Source organism: Pan paniscus, chromosome 23, assembly GCF_029289425.2.
Source record: "Pan paniscus chromosome 23, NHGRI_mPanPan1-v2.0_pri, whole genome shotgun sequence".
In the NCBI taxonomy this organism is placed as follows: Eukaryota; Metazoa; Chordata; class Mammalia; order Primates; family Hominidae; genus Pan; species Pan paniscus.
The window spans coordinates 48,738,581-48,762,178 of record NC_085927.1 but is presented as its reverse complement, the minus strand read 5'-3'; the positions used below and the strand labels follow the sequence as shown (position 1 = coordinate 48,762,178).

Sequence of the window (23,598 nt, the reverse complement as noted above, 5' to 3'; positions counted from 1 at the left end):
ATCACTTGAACCCGAAGGCAGAGGTTGCAGTGAGCCAACATTGCGCCACTGCACTCCAGGCAACAGAGTAAGACTTCGTCTCAAGAAAAAAAAAAAGCCACATATTAAATGATTCCATTTAATAAATGTCCAGAGTAGGTAAATCCATAGAGACATAAAGTAGATTAGTAGTTACTGAGGGCTGGGGGGACTAGGGAAAATGGGGAATGACTGCTCATGGGTACAGAGTTGGGTTTGTTTTGTTTTATGTGTGTGTGTGTGTGTGTGTGTGTGTGTGTGTGTTAAAAATGTTCTAAAGGGGCTGAGCGTGGTGGCTCACACCTGTAATCTTAGCACTTTGGGAGGCCAAGGCAGGCAGATCACTTGAGGTCAGGAGTTCGAGACCAGCCCGGGCAACATGGTGAAACCCCATCTCTACAAAAAATACAAAAATTAGCCAGGCATGGGGGCACACACCGTCTCAGCTACTTGGGAGGCTGAGGTAGGAGGATTGCTTGAGCCTGGGAGGCAGAGGTTGCAGTGAGTTGAGATCACGTCACTGCACTCCAACCTGGGCAACAGAGGGAGACTCTATCTCGAAACAAAAAATGTCCTAAAGTTATTTATGATGATGGTTGCACCCTGTGAATATACTTAAAATCATTTAATTTTACCATTTAAAAGAGTGAGTTTTATGGTATGTGAATTCTATCTTGTATCCCAATTTCTTAAGTAGGAAAAAGTATCATCAACAGAAGACCCCCTCCACTCACAGTCGGACCATGATGGAAGGTGGTGGGGAGGGAGAGAAGGAAGGAGAGAGTGAGGGAGGGAGGGCAGAATGGGGTGAAGGATGCTAAGCAGAGAATAGTGCCATGATTGAGGTTAGGATGCTTAGCATTATGGGAAGAGTTAGAAAAGGGGAAGAAGTTAGCCTAGCCCTGGTGATCAGCAACTAGAAGGAAGGTAATTTCTTTTTTTTTTTTTTTCAGTCTACCAGCTGATCCATTACATGGGGCTATGACAAGGTCTGTTGAGGGAGACACCCACTGAGATTACAGAAACTAGTAAGGAGCAAAAATAGTTTACTTGAAATGTTCTGCTGAAGAACAGGTTAGAGAAGGCACTACTGTAACTGGCTCAAGTCCGGCTACTCGCTGCTCACAAGTCAAAGCATAAGAAGCAAGGTGTGGCGAGAGGAAAGCAGCTTCTAATGGTGAAATGCCAGCAGATGGGAGAATGGCCAGGCTAAAGCCTCAAAGAAATCATCTTTGCCTTCTGGGCTGAGTGAAGGGGTTTAAGAAGTAAAAAGGTGTGGGGAATATGCAGGACTCATGAAAAGGGGCGTGTAGGTGTGCGTGTCTGGTTCTGATGGTTATCTTGAGTAATCGCTCTACAGAGAGCCACTTGGCATCATCCTGACTTCGACCCAGTGGTGGTGGGCTAACTGTTCCTAACACCCCCTGAACAGGAGGATTCTGCAGCTGGGTCTCTCTGCCTGGCTTGTTTAAAAACTGGCCCCTGGAATTTCTAAGCAAGCACATAATTAGATAAGCAAGCGCTGTGCATGGGAGCGCCTGATGGGAAATGGAGGGAAACAAAGAATTTCAAAGTTCTGTCAGTTTTATGATCTCTATTTTAATGGTAATGATGGTCAGTTGTGCCTGAATTCCAGAGGAGGGGGAAGGTGTAGCAAGGTGTGTCTAACCCCCTGCTTTCTGTCATGGACTGAACAGTTTTTCAGGTTCCTTTCGGATCCCTCTTGGCCAAGATGGGGGAAGGTTGGGGAGGGAAAACGGGTCCATTCTGTCTCTTGGGAGGCTTAGGATTTTTTTTCTGTTTATATTCCGCCTCTTTTGTCAAGGTATGCTAGATGTAGCATCAATGGCCAAGCTTTTATTTTGTCCAATATTGATGCTATCTGCCCCAAGTTCATCATGTCCCTCAGTGGAACCCCTTTGGCAAAGGGACTTAAAATCAAAAGACTTACAGCTAATTAAACAGTCTAGGCCAGAGGGGAAACCCCCTTTAAGCAATGTAAGAGCCAAAAACCAAAAGCCAAAAGGCAAGGTTCTAAAATTGACTTCTCTATAAATTCAATGCATTGAACTACTGTATTCTTGACTTGTAGAAATTGGCTATACAAAACACAAGCATTTTGTTCAGCCATTTAGGCATCTGTGTGCTAGTTCTCGATTTGGAGAGTCTGAAATAATTTTCTCTCTCAAAATCAGCCCTTAAAATCTCATGCAATAGTCCCTGGGCCTGCAGGGATTGAATAGTTTCAAATTTTGAAGGTAAAACAAAACATAAAGAATTAGCAATGTTTTAAACAAAAAGATCATAAGCCCTGCCTAGTTCTGAGGAGAACAGGAAAGGAAGTTCATAGGTCATTAAACATTTAAATTATTTAGTATCAAGGCATAGAACAAATTATATTATTTCAGATAGAGGCAAAATTATTAAATGAATCTTAATGTTTTTCAATACAAACCTATCCCGATGTCTCATGAAAGCAGTTTGCTTTGATTGTCTCCTTTGCCCAGTTCTAAAGACGAGGCTTTGGCTAACTCGAGTTTGGTGTCAGAGACTGGCAGGAGCCAATGCCTTCTTTAGATGAGATATGTGTACCCAGGAGTCAAAGCCCTATAACTTAACAGCACAAAGATTAGTTAATAGCACCTTTTAGGGCTTTTTTGAGGCTGAAGGTGGTGATACTTGAGTTCATGACCTGACTGGAAGCTGTAAAAAGATTTTACAGCCTTCCAGTGATTAACTTTTATAGCTTTGATAAACCTCAGCAGTAAGTCAGGCTCTTAATTTAGGATTTGATTTGAGGATGTTTGTCAAAGATGTTAAAAAGCTCAAAACATTTTATCAAAACAGAATAATGGTCATTGTAAAATAGTAGTTACTCATTGAAACAAGGAGATAACTAAAAGGCTTTAAAGGCAATACAGAAGGATAAATGGACGTAAAAGCCTTAACCCTTTTAAATCTCAGTTTTTTAAGCAATCTAAAACCTATAGCTAGGTGCGGTGGCTCATGCCTGTAATCCCAGGATTTTCGGAGGCCAAGGCAGGCGGATCACCTGAGGTCAGGAGTTTGAGACTAGCCTGGCCAACATGGTGAAACCCCATCTCTACTAAAAATACAAAATTAGCCTGGGTGTGGTGGTGCACGCCTGTAATCTCAGCTACTCAGGAGGCTGAGGCAGAATTGCTTGAATCTGGGAGGTGGAAGTTTCAGTGAGCCCAGATCGTGCCATTGCACTCCAGCCTGTATGGCAAGAGCAAAACTCTGTCTCAAAAACAAACAAACAAACAAACAAAACCTAATAAAGACAGCATAGGGGCAGGGCACGGTGGCTCATGCCTGTAATCCCAGCACTTTGGGAGGCCAAGGCAGGCGGATCATGAGGTCAGGAGATCGAGACCATCCTGGCTAACACAGTGAAATCCGTCTCTACTAAAAATACAAAAAATTAGCTGGGTATGATGGCAGACACCTGTAGTCCCAGCTACTCGAGAGGCTAAGGTAGGAGAATGGCGTGAACCCGGGAGGCGGAACTTGCAGTGAGCTGAGATTGTGCCACTGCACTCCAGCCTGGGTGACAGAGCGAGACTCCATCTCAAAAAAAAAAAAAAAAAAAAAAAAAGACAGCATAGGAATTACCTCCATAAAATGTAGAATCTTGTTTCTTGAGCCAGTTGCCAAAAAGGCAAAGAAAAACTTTCTGCGGTGTGACTGCTTCTCCTTATGGGAAGCCCACTTAGATAACCTGGAAGTCAAACTTGATGAAAAAAAGTGCTTTAATTTAATTAGACACAGAAAGAGTATGTTCAAGATCATGAGTATAACAGGGGAATACATGACTCTTAGTAACTGCATGAGAAGTTTCCTGATTAACTGAAAATTTAGACATATCAAGAAAAGCCAAGACAACAGAATCAAGTTATACTGGAGGAAACCACTGCTTTTACAGACTTCTAAGATAAAACACTTCAGCATCTGGCCACAACAGTTAGAATCAGAGGGGAAAAAATTATAGAAGTTGATGGACAAAGTTGAAGGAGAGTTATCATCTCAGGCCTTTTCAAAGGGAGAAAAAGCTGAATGCAGTGAGATACAAAAAAAGCTGAACTTTTGAGATATTAATCTGAGAAGTTTTCAAAAGAAACAGTTTATAGAATTAAAAAGCAAATTTTCTTGTAATTTCAATAAGAGCAAATCAATAGCTTAAGAAAGCCCCATTTTAACATAGGGGACTGTTCTTTAGAAATACTATCATAAATAATTCCATTTTAATCATAGCTAACTTAACCACAAGACAAAATTCTTCTTATAGGCCTGGCATGGTGGCTCATGCCTGTAATCCCAGCACTTTGAGAGGTCGAGGCAGGCAGATCACCTGAGGTCAACAGTTTGAGACCAGCCTGGCCAACATGGCGAAACCCCGACTCTACTGAAAATACAAAAATTAGCTGGGTGTGGTGGTGCACACTCTTAATCCCAACTACTTAGGAGGCTGAGGCAGGAGAATCATTTGAACCTGGAAGGCAGAGGTTGCAGTGAGCCAAGATCACTCCACTGCACACTAGCCTGGGAGACAGAGCAGACTCCATCTCAAAAAAAAAAAAAACCCACAAAATTCCTTTTATAAATTCCCCTTCATGAACATTTTGCAACTTATACAGACCGTCTACGACATGCTTGGAATTTCTGACTTGTCCTATACTTCTCTCTTTCCTAAATAATCATTTTTCTTTAGGACAAAAATTTATCATATGAGGCTATATTTTTATACAAAATCATTTTCTTTTCTTTATAAATTTTCTTACCAAAAACACATCTTCATAACCACAACTTTCTTAACATCTCTCTCCTACTTACTGGTCCTTTCTACCTTCTTTTAGAAGTTACTTTTAAATAACCCCCAAATTACATAAAAGTATTGTGTTAGTTTTCAATAACACAACTTACACGATTATATATTAATTAGAATTTTTATTCTTGGTAACCTTAAATTTTAGTAAAAACCTATGAAGCAAGAAATCCTGAACTGTTTGTTAGATATTAGCATTTTGTAGATGAAACTACTATTCCATAATATTATAAACCATTCCATAATATTACGTTTTCCCATATTATAACATTATAACATGTTTTCACACATTATTTTTTTCTTAATTGGAAATGACCCAGACATCCAAAAAAGCATCTATTATTTAATTCAAAATAATGTCAAGATTTTAAATTATACAAGAAGTCCACTTACAAGCATTTATCTCATTTACATGTACTCAATTTTTTCCATTTTTAACAGTTTATCTAGATTACTTCTGAAAACTGAGACGTTACACAAATCTAGTCATTATTTAAATTTATTTCAGCCTCAGCAACATGGAGAAACTTCATCTCTACAAAAAAATACAAAAATTAGGTGGTACCACGTGGTGGTACACACCCATAGTTCAGCTTCTTGGGAGACTGAGGTGGGAGGATCACTTAAGCCTGGGAGGAGGAGGTTGCAGTGAGGCAAGGTTGCACCATTGTACTCCAGCCTGGACAACACAGCAAGACCCTATCTCAAAAAATAAATAAATAAATAAATAAATAAATAAATAAATAAGTTATTTATTTATTAACCATTTTAAAAGTCTGAATAGCAGGTGAACACCCAAGAACCTTAAAGGTAAACACATTTTGCCAATAACTCAGAAGATGCAGCTGTTTTAATTAAACCAACAATCTAGTCTTTTTGTCAAAAAAAATTACACAAAGATAATTTTGGTTTTGTTTGGGTTTATAGTCCTATAACCTTTATGTGAAACTCTGATACCTTAACATGTAGACAGAGACAAATATAAAACCATTTGGTTAAAAAACTCAGACAAAAATGTATACTGACAATTTTGAAGACATTTCTATCAATAATTTTAGTTTTATTTACCAAAGATTCATGTGAATTTGAAAAGTATCTGGACTTATTTAATTTATGAGTACTCATTTACTTATAATCCAATTTGGTAGCATGCTAGACACAATATACAACATAATACATGTATGTACACACAAGCATATCTAAACATGTATACCTACATGCACAAAGATCCAATAGCTTTTACTTTGGAACTCCAGCCATAAGATAGCAGTACAGACTCACCACTTTATAAAAGATAGCTGGATCCAAATTATTTTTCTGATGAAACTGGAACCTGTTCACATGGCTAAGGAAAGCTGTTTGCCCCAATTTAAGGAAATCTGTGAACCAAAATTTGGGTAAAGTAGTTTCTATGGCAGTTTGGTTTTGAAAACCTTTTTACTCTTCTTTTTTCTGCAGTTTCAAGTGAGTTTCTAGTGTTTCCATTTTAGCTAGAACTGGCTGAAATGTATAAGAAAAACAAAATCTCCAAGTAACGTGGAAACAGTAAGTTTTATCTCAACACCAGTAGCTTAATAACAGCAGATTCAAAGAAGGCAGAAAAGAAAAGAGAGGTAGAGAGCCTTAGAAGACTCTGCTTAACTGTAGAGTTGCAGGTTAACCATTTGACCTCTGAATTTCCCTTACTGTAATTTGCCCATCAGCTTAAAATGTGCACAAAAGTTGGCCATAATATGTAACCAGGTGGAGTCTCAGATTGTCTAGAAAAGAGAGTTGACTTGCTTTCTCCCCCCACAAAGCTTGACATGGATTCAGGAAATACTCTGGAGGTCTCAGAGAGGATGACAAAATTAGAGGTTAGGATATTGGAAACTTTCTCCCCCGGAGAGGAGAGAAGCAGCCTATCTTGATGCTTTCTGACCTAGTCTTGGCGGGTGGGATGGAGACTAGTCCAAAGCACCCTTGGAGAAAGGGGTAACACTAAACAGAGACACAAACACAGACAGATCCCATGCAGACAGAGCACTCCAAACCAATCCCCAAAGAGAAAAGACTGGAGAAAAGTCCTTAGATCTTGTGTCAAACCCAGAGGGCACCACGGAGTGACCTGTGTTAGGTGCAGATAGCATGGAGGCTCAGATGGCACCAAGATGACCTATGCTAGGTCCAGGTGGCTGGACAGCCCAGATGGCAGAGACAGACAACCCCAGGTGCACTCTGGTTGACTTACCCAGTCCTGAAGGCCATCAACTTACTGAATGCTGCTTTCCTTACACCATCAGAGCATGATAGCACCGGATGCCATGAAAAGGAGGCAAAGGAAAATACCCCAAACAGAGGCAGTCTCTGCATCTGTTGGGAATTCCCAAGGCCCCAGTCGCAGGGTCCACTGGCCACAAGTAGCTAGCATAGCTAGCATTTGCAAATGGCCCTGCCCTGCCTGGTACCATCAGTGGGTAAGCCTTGGTCCACTGCCTGGCCAATTGCTCCACTCGCTGGAAACCAGGCCTACAGGCTGAGCTGCTCAGAACACACACCTCCTCACTCAGGCACCAAGTCTGTAACCAGCTCAAGTTCAGCTGCTCACCGCTCAGCAGTCAAAGCATGAGAAGCTTGGTATGTGGTGAAAGGAAAGCGGCTTCTATTGGTCAAATGCTAGCAGATGGGACCATGGCTGGGCTCAAGCTTCAAAGGGAAACGTCTCTGCCTTCTGGGCTGAGTGAAGGGATTTAAGAAAGAAAAAGGTGTAGAAAATATGCGGGCATGGTGCAGGAGAATGCAGGTCTGCATGTCTTGTTCTATAGCTATCTCAAGTAATCACCCATCTGGAGGTCTGGTTTGTGTCATCCTGTCTTCAGCCCAGTGGTGGTGGACTAACTTCCTAACTTCCCTTGAGCGGGAGGATTCAACAGCTGGGTCTCTCTGCCTGGCTTGTTGCAAAACTGCCCCCTGAAATTTCTAAGCAAGCACATAATCGGATAAGTCAGCACTGTGCACGGGAGCACCTGGTGGGAAAAAGAGAAAGAATTTCAAAGTATGTTTCAAGGCTGAAAGCAAGGAAGGAAAAAAAGTTTTAAAATGCATTTCGAGGCTGGGATACTTGGTTACACTACTCCTTGGCTGATACTGTAGCTGGGATGATCGGTTTACCTCAGAGATACAGGAAAGGAGGAGAGAAGTTTGTGGTCTCAGGTCACATGCCACTACTGTGGTCAGGCAATTAAAATAGTAGTGAAGGAAATTAAAGATGCTAAATTTATAAATGCAACTTAAAGATTAAAGTGGTTGTAAATGGAACCAAGCATGTGCTCTTCTTAGAATAATACAAAGTGTAAAATGAACTTGAAATCTCAAAAATAACTAGGATTTTGAGCTTATACATTTAATAAAGAGAATATCACATTTAAAAAATAAAAGGTCTGAAACGACAGCATTTCACTTGTCTACTAAAAGTGGAATATCTGAAAAATCAGAAATTAATCAAAATGAACATTTTTTTTCCTCGGGTTAAACTCAGAATATTGCAGCCAAAAATAGACATAAATTGTTCATATTTCCAATAAAGAATCCTACTCTACTAGATGACACTAAATAGATAACTGAAATTTAAGTGTGTTTGTTTAGAAGCAACTCTGATTTCAGATTATTTTACGGATAGAAAAATTTCCTCAAGGAAAGAGCTTGGTGTATTAAATTTAAAAGATAATCTCAAGATCTCAGGTATGACTCTGTAAAGCATGTATAAATTTTGTTGTTTTTCTAAATTTTTTTCAAATTTGAGAGATGGTATGTGTTCTAAATTACAGTTATAGGGAATGTATAATGAAAGCCAACATTTTAAATTTTATCTGAATTTTAAAGCTTAGTAATTTTGTTAGTTTCCGTAAGGTTAAGTGCAATTACTACAAAATACAAAATTGGGAATTGGAGGTATAGCACAGCCTGCTTCCATGCAAAAACCTGAATTTTTGCACTAAAACTAAATAGGCAAAACCTTCTGCAAATATATGATCATAGAACCACAATTGAAGTATACTACAATGGAAATGTGATACAATTATAAAGCCTACTGTCTTTTAGAAATCGGTTGTAGCGGAAATTATGTAAATCTAGGCCAGGTACAGTGGCTCACACCTGTAATCCTAGCACTTTGGGAGGCTGAGGCAAGACTCCTGCTTGACTCCGGTAGTTCAAGACCAGCCTAGACAACATGGCAAAACTCCGTCTCCACAAAAAATAAAAATAAAAAAAAAATTAGTCATGTGTGGTGGTGCACACATCTGTAGTCCTAGCTACTCGGGAGGCTGAGCTGGGAGGATGCTTAAACCTGGGAGGCAGAGATTGCAGTGAGCCAAGGTCAAGCCACTGCACTCCAGCCTGGGCAACAGAGCGAGACTCTATCTCAAAAAAATAAATAAATAAATAAATAAATAAAGAAAAGAAAAGAAAATTATGTAAATCTATTTAAAAAATTCCACTTGAACTTTTGGGGTAAAGAACCAAAGGTACAATAGCTTCTTTCAATAATTATTTATTATTTTTAGTTTTTTAAATAAGTATAATATGCGCATATTTCATAATTGCTTTGAGAAATTTGAATTTTAAATATGAGTCAGTAGGCATTTGGTTTTATCAAAAGCTCCTTAATAAATTATAAGTTTTACATTAGGATTACCTGCAATTAAAATATAAACACAAACACATATGGAGTGAAGCATGCATTTTCACTCATAAATTAGAAGATTTTAGGGCAAACCTAAATATTTTCACATACTAACCATATGGCACTCCAAAATTTTAAGTAGTCTTTTTAAAATTCCTCTAAGTGGGCCCGATGGGGTGGTTCATGCCTGTGACCCCAGCACTTTAGGAGGCTGAGGTGGGAGGATCACTTGAGGTCAGGAGTTCGAGACCAACCTAGCAAACATGGTGAAACATCATCTCTACTAAAAATACAAAAAATAGCCGGGCTTGGTGGTGGGCACCTGTAATCCCAGCTACTTGAGAAGCTGAGGCAAGAGAATTGCTTGAACCTGGAAGGCAGAGGTTGCAGTGAGCCGAGATCACACCACCACACTCCAGCCTGGGCAACAGAGTGAGACTCCATCTCAAAAAAGAAAATAATAATAATAATAATAATAACCTCTCCCTAAAACCTAGCCTGCAACATGATGAAACCCTATCTCTACTAAAATACAAAAATTATCTGGGCATGGTGGCGCATGCCTGTAATCCCAGCTACTTGGGAGGCTGAGGCAGAAGAATTGCTTGAACCCTGGAGGCGGAGGTTGCTGTGAGCAGAGATCACGCCATTGCACTCCAGCCTGGGCAACAAGAGTGAAACTACATCTCAAAAAACAAATAAATAATTTTAAAATAAAATTCCTCTAAGTGGGCCAGGAGTTCGAGACTAATCTGGCCAACGTGGTGAAACCCCATCTCTACTAAAAATACAAAAAAAAATTAGCCAGGTGTGGTGGTGCACACTTGTAATCCCAGCTACTCAGGAGCCTGAGGCATGAGAGTCACTTGAACCTGGGAGGTGGAGGTTGCAGTGAGCCAAGATGATGCCACTGTGCTCCAGCCTGGGCAAGAGAGGGAGATTCTGTCTCAAAACAAAAAAACAAAAAAAAAACTTCTAAGTGTATGTGGAGGGGGTTAGGTAAAGATTCAAGATGGTTTTGGATTTAATAATACTACTTGGGAGAATAATTTGGATTTATAGCCTAAAACCCTGATGTTATCTTACAAAATCTGATATATCAAGTTGATAAAGAAGTGTTATATGTGATTAAAAAGAAAAATATGTGTTTCCAAAAAGGGAGCAATGCAAGGTGAGGACAAACCAAACCAAAAATCTATACAATGTGAAGAGGAAGGCAGTAAACAGGGTAAAGTAGGATGGAAAGGAGACTTCTGTGAAGACACCTTGTTTTACAGTTTTCACTTTAAAATAAAACAAATTTTACATAAATGCAAAATAAAATGAAATCAAAATAGAAAAAAATCCCTAAAAATTGAAAACAAATTTAAACAAGCTAAACTAAAATACATCAAGTTAGTAGCATAGACACATTAAAAAATTATTTCATGTTACTTTAAAACACAGTATTTTAAGTGTACATTCCTAGTGGAAAATATTCTAAAGACAATAAGAACTACATAGAAATGTCGAACTATATTCAGGGTCTTCTTGTTAGTAGTAATTTCGAAATTATTAATTTTGGAATACCTATAGGTATATTATAGGATAAGCCAAATAATACATACGTTTGCTCATTAAAAAAACAAAAGTTTCAGTTGAGTGCATTGGTGCACACCTATAGACTGGGAGGCTGAGGCAGGAGGATCGCTTGAGCCCAGGAGTTTGAGGCTGTAGTGTGCTACAATTGTGCCTGTAAACAGCCATTGCACCCTAGCCTGGGCAACAAGAGAGACCCCATCTCTAAAAACAAAACAAAACAAAACAAAACAAAAACCAAGATTTTCAGTGAAAGAAAAAATATACAAGTATTAAACCAAATATTTTGAGTTAAACTCTTGTAATCATAAATTTGAACTGGAAATATCAGTATGAACTCATAACTCTTTTCTTTTAGAATGCACTCATTTCCTAATATGTGCACTGAAAATCCTGGAAGGCATGAAAACACACTAGTAATGATCACTCCTCAGTCCCCAGATTGTGGTCTCTAAGTATCATTTTCCCCTAAAGGAACTAGCATTTCTTAACATAACAGCTGGTTCCAGGTCTGGGGCAGGAATTATAAAAATTGCCTAGAATACGTTGTGTTAGACAAAAAGGAAGCTATCACAGACTGCTGGGATCATGTCAAAGGACACAGAAGCCAACTTGAAGGGTTCTTTGTTGTTTGGGTTTTTTCTTTTTACTAAGATGGGTCGATTTAACAGTAACCAAATAGTGCATGAGGGAAATTTCTTTATAGAAGAATTTCAGCTACTAAATGCAGAAAAATGTTAGGAAATCACTATTTTACAATCCCTAATGAAACCATGGATGTAGCCAATGGTCATCAATGAACGACCAATCCATTAAGTGAAAGATGAATAGGGAACTTCATAAGGAAGAGATTAGGCTGATAGCACCTGAAACCATTTATGAAAATTATCATTTAAAAAATGGAGACAACCAGACCTTACATGCTTTATGATGTGATGAAACAGGAAGTAAGAGCATCACTTGTGAATGTTCCTTCCTAAGTAAATAAATCTGAACCTAATTTAGCTAGCTAGACATACATACTGGTTAATAGGAAATACAGGGGATAGAAGAACAAGGCACCACAAGGAAGCAATCAGCTAAATCCAGAATGTAGGACATGCCTCTCCAAAATGACCAGATTTTTAATAAATTAGTGGCATGGAAATAAAACAACGTTCCCTATAGAATAAAAGAGACAAGGAACAGCAATAAAATGCAATATGTGGCCTTTGTTTGAATCCTGATCTGAAAAAAAAACCTGAAAAGATGCTTTTGAAACAGAAAAATTTGAATATGAACTGAATATTGAATGATAGAAACAATGTAATTATTAGACAGTGGTTATATAAAAACAAAATGTCTGTATGAGTTAAAGATGCATAATGAAGTATTTACAGGTGAAATGACATGATATCTGAGATCTACTTTAAAATAATATAGAAAACAAAAAAAATAAGGAAATAGATGAAACAAGATTGGCAAAATATTGATAATTGTTGGAGACATAATTGGTACACGGGTGTTCACTATATATATATTATATATAGTATTATATATGTATTATATATGTATTATATATAATATATATAATATTATATATAATATATATTATATATACACACACACACTTTTTTTGAGACAAAGTCTCACTCTGTCACCAGGCTGGAGTGCAGTGGTATGATCTTGGCTCACTGCAACCTCCGCCCCCTGGGTTCAAGCAATTCTACTGCCTCAGCCTCCTGAGTAGCTGGGATTACAGGCACGCGCCACCACACCCAGCTAATTTTTTAAATTTTTAGTAGAGACAGGGTTTCACCATGTTTGCCAGGATGGTCTCCACCTCTGGACCTTGTGATCCACCCACCTTGGCCTTCCAAAGTGCTGAGATTACAGGTGTGAGCCACTGCACCCATATCACTATATTGTTTTTTACTTGTGTATAGATGTGAAATTTTCCATAATATAAAGTTTGCAAAGGAAGCAAAATAAACGTAAAATTTCTGTTACAGGTAAGATAAAATAGAGAAAAGAAATTGGTTAACATTAGAATGTATATGATAGTCCAGATGCAGTGGCTCATGCCTTTAGTCCCAACACTTTGGGAGGACAAGGCAGGAGGATCACTTGAGCCCAGGAGTTCAAGGCTGCAATGTATATGATAAATTGCAGGGTAGTCATTGAGAGAATAAAAACAGAATATAAAAATTCCAAACCAACAAAGTGGAAAAACAGAAATAAGAGAAAAATCTTCATCTATTCAAAACAGTCCAAAAAAGAGCAAGTTATAAACAACAGGAAAAAAAAATAAACGAGACGATAAGATGTAGTCATAAATTCATATATAGGTAATCATAATAAATTTGAATTAATTAAACTTTCCTGTTAAAAGGCAAGGATTTAACGGCATGCTGCAAATGTGATGCTCAAAGGGAAATTTCTAACAGTAAATGCCTACATCAAAAAAGAGATTTCAAATCAATAACCTAATTTTATACCTTAAGGAATTAGAAAAAGAAGAGCAAATTAAACAGAAAGCCAGCAGAAAGAAGGAAATAATAAAAATAAAAGATTAGCATGGAGAAAAATGAGACAGAGAGTAGAAAAACGACAGAGAAAATCAACAAAATCGAAAGTTGATATTTGAAAAAAAAATCAACAAAATTAACAAAGCTTTAGCTAGACTAAGGAAAAAAGAAAAAATGCCAAAAACTAAAACCGCAAATGAAAGCGGGGACACTACTACCAACCTTATGGAAATAAAAAGGATTATGGGAGAATAGCACACCAACAAATTAGGTAACATAGATGAAATGTACAAATTCCTAGAAACACACAAATTACCAAAACTGGTTTGAAAAGAAATAAAAAATCTGCCCATAAATCTTAGAAGTAGAGATTGCACCTGTACTAAAATGCTTCCCAACAACAAAAGTCCAGGATCAGCCGGGCACAGTGGCTCACGCCTGTAATCCCAGCACTTTGGGAGGCCAAGTTGGACAGATTGCCTGAGGTCAGGAGTTTGAGACCAACCTGGCCAACGTAGTGAAACCCCGTCTCAACTAAAAATACAAAAAATACCTGGGTGTGGTGGTGCATGCCTGTAGTCCCAGCTACTTGGGTGGCTGAGGCAGGAGAATTGCTTGAACCCGGGAGGCAGAAGTTGCAGTGAGCCAAGATCTCGCCACTGCACTCTAGCCTGGGCGACAAGAGCGAAACTTCATCTCCAAAAAAAGAAGAAAAAAAAGCACATATACATCTTTCAGTATTCAGAGGGGGGAAAAAACAGAAGGCTTCAAGGCAAAAAATAAATAAATAAAATAACTTGAGATAAAGTAAGTCACAACGTAATGATCAACAAATATTTTTCGAGTGCCTACTGCACACCAGGCACTGTTCTAGGCAGTTCCACTATGAGAGAGAGTAATCATATTATCTGGAAGTTATGGCAGTTTTGTGTCTTCTGTCCCAATGTTATATCCTTCATTCATTTTTCCTGGCCCTACTATACTTTAATGTTTAATAGAATGGTGAAAGTAAGTTTCCTTGGCTTGTTACTGATCTTAACATTTTAATATTTACTAAAGTCTTCACTGTGGGGAATTTTTTAAAAAATACATCTTTTATGGCTGAGCGTGGTAGCTCATGCCTGTAATCGCAGCACTCTGGGAGGACAAGCAGGCGGATCACCAGAGGTCAGGAGTTCAAGACCAGCCTAGGCAAAATGGTGAAACCCTGTCTCTATTAAAAATACAAAAGTTAGCTGGGCGTAGGGGCGCACGCCTGTAATTCCCAGCTGCTCAGGAGGTTGAGGCAGGAGAATCGCTTGAACTCAAGAGGCAGAGGTTGCAGTGAGCCAAGATTGCACCACTGCACTCCAGCCTGGGTGACAGAGCGAGACTCCATCTCATAAAATAAACAAATAAATAACAAAAAGACATCCTGTATTAGTTTAAAAGAGTTTCTTTATATTCTTAATTTGTTTAGTTTTTTAATCATAAATAGAGGTTGAATTTCAGCAAACACCTGTTCTGCATTTATTGAAATGATCCTATGGTTTTTCTCCTTCTATCTGTTAATGTGAAAAATTACGTTACTTACTTTTCTAATCTATTCTAGTGTACTCTAATCCAATTTGGTCATGATGTATTATCTTGGATTCAGTTTACTGATATTTTGTTTCTGGAAAAGATTGTTCTATATTTTCCTTCCTCAAACAGTCTTTGGTTGGGATAACAAGCCGATTAAGCCAACTTTGTAAAAATTATTAGCAAGTATTGGTAATTTTTCTACTTGCTGGAATAGTTTGTATTTGAAAGTATTCATTCCTTAAATGTTTGGTAAAACCCTTCTGTTTAAAAAAAAAAAAAAGTCTAGTCCTGCTGTTTCTTTGATATGAGGATTTTTAGTCACCAACTCAATTTTTTAAATGGTTAAAACATTGTTTACATTTAAAATGTCTTAAATGTAAAATTTGTGCAATTTGATTTACATTTTCAAAATTATTGGCATAAAGTTGCATCATATTTTTACATTTTTAAAATTGATTCTTCATCGAAGTCATGTTTCCTTTCTTTATTTTTATTTTTATTTTTATTTAAATTTTTTGAGACGGAGTTTTGCTCTTGTTGCCCTGGCTGGAGTGCAATGGTGCAATCTCGGCTCACTGCAACCTCCGTCTCCCAGGTTCAAGCGATTCTCCTGCCTCAGCCTCCCAAGTACCTGGGATTACAGGCATGCACCACCACGCCCGGCTAATTTTGTATTTTTAGGAGAGATGGGGTTTCTCCATGTTGGTCAGGCTGGTCTTGAACTCTCGACCTCAGGTGATCTGCCTGCCTCAGCCTCCCAAAGTGTTGGGATTACAGGCGTGAGCCACGGCACCCAGCCAATTTCCTTTCAATTCTGCTATACTTTATGGGTCCCATCTCTATTTCCTAATTAGTCTTGCCAAAGGTTTGCCAGTTTTATTAGTTTTTTCAAAAAAACAAAATTTGGCTTTGTTTGTCACGTCAATTTTATGATTGCTGTCTGTTTCATTTATTTCTGCTCTTACCTGTAAATTTTCTTTTTTCTACTGTTTAGGATTTACTCAGCTGTTCTGTTGGTAACTTCTCATGTTAAATGTTTGGCTTATTGATTTTCAGCCTTTTTCTCCTATATCATAAGCCTCTCATATGTTCTGATACGTGGAATTTTCATTATTGTTCGCTTCTAAGCATATTCTAAAACCTGTTATGCTTTCTTTTTTTACCCATGAATTATTTAAAGGTTTTTCCTATTTCTATGCTTTTTTGTTATTTATTTCTTATTGAAGTACATGGTGGTCAGAAAATATTGTTTGTTCAATCCATCCTTTTGGCATTAACAAAAGATTGCTTTTTGGCAAGATAAATGGTCAATTTTCATAAATATTCCAGACGTGCTTGAAAGTAATGTAATGTCTGCAGTTACTTGGTGAAATGTTCTGGAAATTCCCATTAAGTAAAATTTGTAATTCCATAATTCTCATCTCTCATCTTTTCTATGCTCACTGACTTTTTTTTTTTCTGCTTTCTCCTTCTGAATTACTCAGTGAGGTATGTGAGACAAGACAGAACTATCCAAACTCACAGTAAGAAACCAATCAGTGAAATCTAGAAGGCAGAATATTCTATCAGACAGTAGCTTAATTCCTTCAATTCACGGTATGAAAATAGGGACTGTTCTAAATTAAAAGAGATTTGTGGATGTAAGCAGATTGAGTCCTGAACCCTAACCTAGAAAAACCAGGTATAGAGGACGTTTGGAGGAAAATTGGTTTGGGCTCTCTAAAGCCTAGGGTGCACCCTTGCCCAAGTCCGAGGACACCCAAATGTCCTCCCTTTGCAGATGGCCAGTGCTTTGGTCCTGCCAGAGGAGGGCTGACATCCCCATCCACCTGTTCCAATGATAATAAAAGCGCCATTTCCTGTGATAACAGATGTCGATCCCCAACACCCAGAAGATGTAAATGCTAGGCACTTGAAAATATCATTTTGAGTGACTTACCAGGGGACTTTAAAGGCAGACTGTGTGGCTAGTCTTGCTGGAAAGACACTCTGAAGTCTGTGATAATGGAGTAGCCTCTGCCCCATCCCCAACACCCGCTCCATGGCCCCATGGGTCTATCAACTCTACTACACAGCTAACCCCCATGAACAGGGACTGTGTCTCATTTCTCTGGGTCTCCCCAGCAACTAGCATGGCTTGTTGGATAAACAAGAATTAGCTGGCCGTTGAGCCACCGTCTCTGTCTTGGCACAACCTCCGTGTGTTCTGCTTGCAAAATTCTGAGCCCAGGCCCTTTTATCTCCTTTGTCTCCTTTAAGAAAAGGATGCTCAAGCCTGTCACAGAATGAAAAACATTACGGGCATGCCCAGCCCAGACAGATGGGAGGGAGGCGGATGAAGAGATTGTTGTGGCCAAACTATTTACTGTGTCTGGACAGGACAATTTCAGGATTTGGAAATTCCCCGGCTGCGGAGAGGCAAAGGCTCTTTTCTCTCGCCAGTTACCCGAGCAGCAGCCAGTGAACTGACTTTAATTTAGGATGTGAGGCTATGCTACGCCCTCACAAGGACCCAGCAGAATAAGACCACTGTTCAGGGAGCTGGGTGGTCCCTCAGTTTGCAGAGAATCCATGGCTGGATTTGATGGGTCAAAGTCAGCAGTATATACCCTCCCTAATGTGAGTGATTTTTCTCTAAATCCCACCAACGGTATCCCAAGAAGATAACTGGGCAAGTGCATGAAGACATGTGTTTAAGGATATTCATCGCAGCCTGTCTGTAATTTCAAAAAACTGAAAACAGTACATTTAGATCCATTAACTTCTGATTATATACATGAATAATGGCACATCCATACAGTGGATTACTCTACACTGTTAAAGGGATAATGGATATCTATATTTCTTTTTTTTTTTTTTTCTTTTTCGAGATGGAGTCTTGCTCTGTCACCCAGGCTGGAGTGCAGTGGTGCAATCAAGGCTCACTGCAACCTCCACCTCCCACGTTCAAGTGATTCTCCTGCCTCAGCCTCCTGAGTAGCTGGGACTACAGGCGAGCCCATGCCCAGCTAATTTTTGTATTTTTAATAGACATGGGGTTTCATCATGTTGACCAGGCTGGTCTCGAACTCCTGACCTCAGGTGATCCACTCCCTCCTCGGCCTCTCAAAGTGCTGGGGTTACAGGCATGAGCCACTGCCTGGCAAGATCTATATTTCTTGACATGGAGATAGGTGGATACACCTATACACACACCCACATGCCAATCTGATATACACATAGTCATTTGTGTACATATTTGGAAAAAAAAAAAGATGCCTAGGTCATTCACCACACTGCACCGCAGGTTATCAATGGGTAGTGGGAATTAGAATGACATTTACCTTCTTTGGACTTTATGGAGTGTTTAATTTTTTTTACCATGACTATGTATCATTTTTATAATCAAGAGAAACAAAGTGATTCCCATTTTGGGATAAATAAAATTAGCTGTTAGCATTTTTGAAAAGTTTAAAAAGAATTTGTCAATATGTATAAAATTCTCTGCTCTAAAACTGATATAATTTTAGCACAACTTTTTCCCTCACTGCTTCACAGAGGTTTCATTAAAATCAGCTCGAGCTTCCATCTGTGATTTTTTTAATTTTTTTATTTTTTATTTTTGAGATGGAGTTTCCTCTTGTTGCCCAAGCTGGAGTACAGTGGCGCGATCTCTGCTCACTGCAACCTCTGCCTCCTAGGTTCAAGCAATTCTCCTGCCTCCGCTTCCCAAGTAGCTCGGATTACAGGTGCATGCCACCATGCCCGGCTAATTTTGTATTTTTTTAGTAGAGAAGGAGTTTCACCATGTTGGTCAGGCTCGAACTCCTGACCACCCACCTTGGCCTCCCAAAGTGCTAGGATTATAGGTGTGAGCCACCATACCTGGCCTTTTTTTTTTTTTTTTTTTTAATTATGTTGCTTTCATTTCAGGAACTCTTTGGTAAAAATTGCACTACACTGCAAAGGTTGAGAACCAGGTGCTGGAACCAGACAGCCTGGGCTCAGGTCTGGATCTGGATTGTGTTATTCATTAGTTCTGTGATCCTGGATAGGTCCTTTAACTGCCGTTTGACTCGTTTAAATTTGGGATGATACAGGAGTTCGAGGTTACAGTGAGCTAAGATTCCACCAGCTTGTGTGACAGAGTAAGACCCTGTCTCAAAAATAAATAAATAAACGTTTAAAAGACTAATTTGAGCTGATAGTACTACAAAACCTCACATGGCTACTCTGAGGATTAAATGAGATGATACAGGTACAGAAAGAACTTAGAACAATGCCTGACTTAAAGCAAGCACTTAGGCCGGGTGCGGTGGCTCACGCCTGTAATCCCAGCACTTTGGGAGGCCGAGGTGGGTGGATCACGAGGTCAGGAGATCGAGACCATCCTGGCTAACACGGTGAAACCCCATCTCCACTAAAAATACAAAAAATTAGCCGGGTGTGGTGGCAGGTGCCTGTAGTCCCAGCTACTCGGGAGTCTGAGGCAGGAGAATGGCGTGAACCCGGGAGGCAGAGCTTGCAGTGAGCCAAGATCGTGCCACTGCACTCCAGCCTGGACGACAGAGCAAAACTTCATCTCAAAAAAAAAAAAAAAAAAGAAAGCACTCAATAAATGTTTCTACTTTCCTCTTTCTTAAAATTTACAGTCAGCTCCACCATTGATTATTTGGATTGAATGATAGGATATATTTTACTGGCTTCTTTTTTGCCATTGTTACTATATGTTGTTTTGTTTTTTCCCAGTTTTATTGAGAAAACTGGTAGTATAATTGACAAAAAAATGAACATATTGAAGGTATACAACATGATGATTTGATATATGACACACTGATACATGGTGAAATGATTATCATAACCAAGCAAATTAACATATCCATCACCTCACATAGTTACATGTATGTGTGTGTGTGCTTTAGATTCCACATATAAGTGAGACATACAGTATTTCTTTGTGTGTCTGGCTTATTTCTCTTAGCATTGTGTTCTGTGGGTTCATCCATGTTGTCACAAATGGCAAGATTTCCTTATTTATGGCTGAATAATATTCCAATGTGTATATATTTCCCATTTTCTTTAGCCATTCATCTGTCAGTGGACATTTATGTTGCTCCCATATCTTGGCTATTGTGAATAATGCTGCAATGAACATGATGGAGCAGATTTCTCTTTAAGATACTGACTTCATTTTATCTGGCTATACATCCAGAAGTGGGATTCTTGGATGAAATGGTGGCACTATTCTTAACTGTTTGAGGAACCTTCATACTGTTACCTATAATGGCTGTACCAATTTATACTCCCAACAACAGTGTCCAGGGTTCCCTTGTCTTCCTCCACATCTTAGCCAACACTTGATATCTCCGTCTTTTTCAAAAGAACCATTCTAACAGGTGTGAGTTGCTAGCTCATGTAGTGTTGATTTGCAATTGCCTGATGATTAGTGATGCTGAGCACATTTTCATATACTTGCTGTGTTCTTTGGAAAAAATGTCTATTATTATTTCTTTGCTCATTTTAAAATCAGGTTATTTATTTTTTGGCTATTGACTTGTATGAGTTCCTTATATATTTTGGATGTTAGCCCCTTATCAGATATATGATTTGCAAATATTTTCTCCTATTTCATAAGTTATCTTCTCATTTTACTGATTGTTTGCTGTGCAGAAGCTTTTTAGCTTGATGTAATCCTACTTGTTTATTTTACTTTTGTTGCCTATGCTTTTGGTGTCCTACACAAAAAATCATTACCAACACCAATGTCAAGGAGCTTTTTCCCTTTGTTTTCTTCTAAGAGTTTTACAGTTTCAGTTCTTACATTTAAGTCTTTAATCAATTTTGAGTTAATTTTTGTGTGTGGTGTGTGATATGGGTCCAATTTCATTGTTTTCCATGTGGATATCCAGTTTTCCCAACACATTTATTGAAGAGACTACTCTTCCCCCATTGAAGAGACTACTCTTCCCCCATTGTGTATTCTTGGCACCTTTGTAAAAGATTAGTTGACAGTATAAGCATGGGTTGATTTCAGGGCTCTCTATTCTGTTTCATTAGTCTATGTGTCTTTTTATACCAGTACCATGCTGCTTTGATTACTGTTGTTTTGTGATGTAGTTTGAAAGCAGGAGTGTGATGCCTCCAGCTTTGTTATTCTTTCTCAAGATTGCTTGGGTATTCAAGGCCTTTTTTGATTCCATGCAAATTTTAGGATTTTTCTTTTATATTTCTGTGAAGAATTCTATTGTATTTTTCTTTTTTCCTGTATGTATGTATGTATGTATGTATGTATGTATGTATGTATGTATTTTTGCCTGAGGCCTCCACTTAAAGAGGAGCAATTGAAATTTTGATAGAGATTGCATTGAATCCATAGATTGCTTTGGGTAGTATGGACATTTTAACAATATTAATTCAGGCCAGGCATGGTGGCTCATGCCTGTAATCCCAGCACTTTTGGAGACTGAGACTGGCAGATCACCTGAGGTCAGGAGTTCGAGACCAGCCTGGCCAACATGGTGAAACCTCATCTCTACTAAAAATACAAAAATTAGCCAGGCATGGTGCCGGGCACCTGTAATCCCAGCTACTCAGGAGGCTGAGGCAGGAGAATCGCTTGAACCCTGGAGGCGGAGTTTGCAGCAAGCTGAGTTGGCATAGGCGACAGAGCAAAACTCTGTCAAAAAAAAAATTGCTGAGTAATGAACCAAAATGACATCACCAGAATGTATTGCTCTCCTGTCCCCCGAATACTCCCCACCACCGTCATTCTCAGTCTTCTAATAGTTGGTTATCTTAAGCGCTTACCTTTTATGCCCATTGAATTGTCAACAAATAGCTGCCAATCTCAGGCCTTTCTGGGTGCCTAAAATCCAGCAGCATCTATAACATGGATTTTACTGAAAGAGGAACAGTGTTCACAAACTTCTAGGTGAATATAATCGCGCCACTGCACTCCAGCCTGGCGACAGAGTGAGACTCCATCTCAAAAAAAAAAAAGAAAAAAAAAAGGATTGAGTGAATTAACAAATGAAGAACACATAGAATTATGCCCAGTACATAGTAGGCCTTCCATACACATCAGCTATTAATACTGTGACATTCCAGGGCCTTTAGACATTTTTATATCTTATGAGGCAAAGAAACAAAAAACCCAATCAGTTCTGTAGAAACTACCTCGTTGATGTAGTTACCAGATTTCCATGAACAGAGGGAAGAATTCGGTAGTGATATGACTCAAACCCAAGGTTGTGGACGAAGGCAGTCCCAAGGGCTCTGAGACGACCCACACAGAAGGTCTTGAGATAAGCATCTATAAATAGGAATCGGAATGGCCCATCAGGGTCACAGAGAAGAATCCTGAATCATTACACAACATCAAACTGCTGAGTAGAGACCCTCAAAAATGGTTTGAAATGACTTAATTATTCCCTTAGTGAGTAAGTAGTTTTTACCCCCAGGAAGACTTGAATTATGTACAGAAATTTAAAAAGAACAAAATCCTAATTATTTATGTAGTTACTTATTTGAGATGGAGTCTCGCTCTGTTGCTGAGACTGGAGTGCAGTGGTGCAATCTTGGCTCACTGCAACCTCCGCCTCCCAGGTTCAAGTGATTCTCCTGCCTCGGCCTCCCAGGTAGCTGGGATTACACGTATGCGCCACCACACCTGGCTAATTTTTGTATTTTTAGTAGAGATGGGGTTTCACCACGTTGGCCAGGCTGGTCTCGAACTCCTGACCTCAGGTGATCCACCCACCTTGGCGTCTCAAGTGCTGGAATTACAGGCATGAGCCACCGCGCCTGGCCATCTTTTATATTAAGGTGGTTTTTCTATTTTATATTCTTATAATATTTAAGAGAACTCAGTCTATTAAAATAATAGATTGCCTCAAGATTACAATTTTAAATGTGTAACTGAGTAAATGATCTGGACTTGGGATTTGCTCTTTTACATGTAGTACTGGAACAGCCAGTCAGACTTCAAGCTCATATTTATACGCTAAATGCATTCAGTTTATAAGAATTGCTTCAGCACTTAAGAAGGTTTGTCAGCCAATTATACTTAGGAAGTTAAGCAAATATATTATATGTGATGAATAATGCAATATGAAAAGTTTAAAGGAGTTTAAGTTCGTAAATGAGACCAAAATTAATCAGAGCCTTCTTAGAAGTGATTGCTAAATTTGCTAGATCTATAATTAAAATAATAAGTTATTTAAGCTGAAATTAAAAGTGTAAGGACAAACTAGGTTTTTCCTTTTATTTATAACTTTAATAAATTGAATATTAATTTTTAAAACTTAAGAAAACCCCTGGATAATCTTTTCTGCACATAAAATCTGCCTTTCAGGGTATCCAAAAATTCACATTAATGTGCATATGAGGTTGAGGTTATTTGAGACAGTCCTGTTACCTCTTATTTCTGTTCATGTGGGGTCAAG

General features: G+C 38.8%; 1 long non-coding RNA gene across 1 annotated transcript; it reads right to left on the bottom strand.

The window, feature by feature from the left end:
- Positions 1-5,028: 5,028 nt before the first annotated feature.
- LOC129395101 (uncharacterized) lies at positions 5,029-22,543 on the bottom strand. The gene is made up of 3 exons (XR_008622586.1): positions 22,348-22,543; positions 21,962-22,138; positions 5,029-5,563 (listed from the first exon to the last, which is right to left on the bottom strand). It is a non-coding gene; the product is annotated as an uncharacterized LOC129395101 (long non-coding RNA).
- Positions 22,544-23,598: the final 1,055 nt, after the last annotated feature.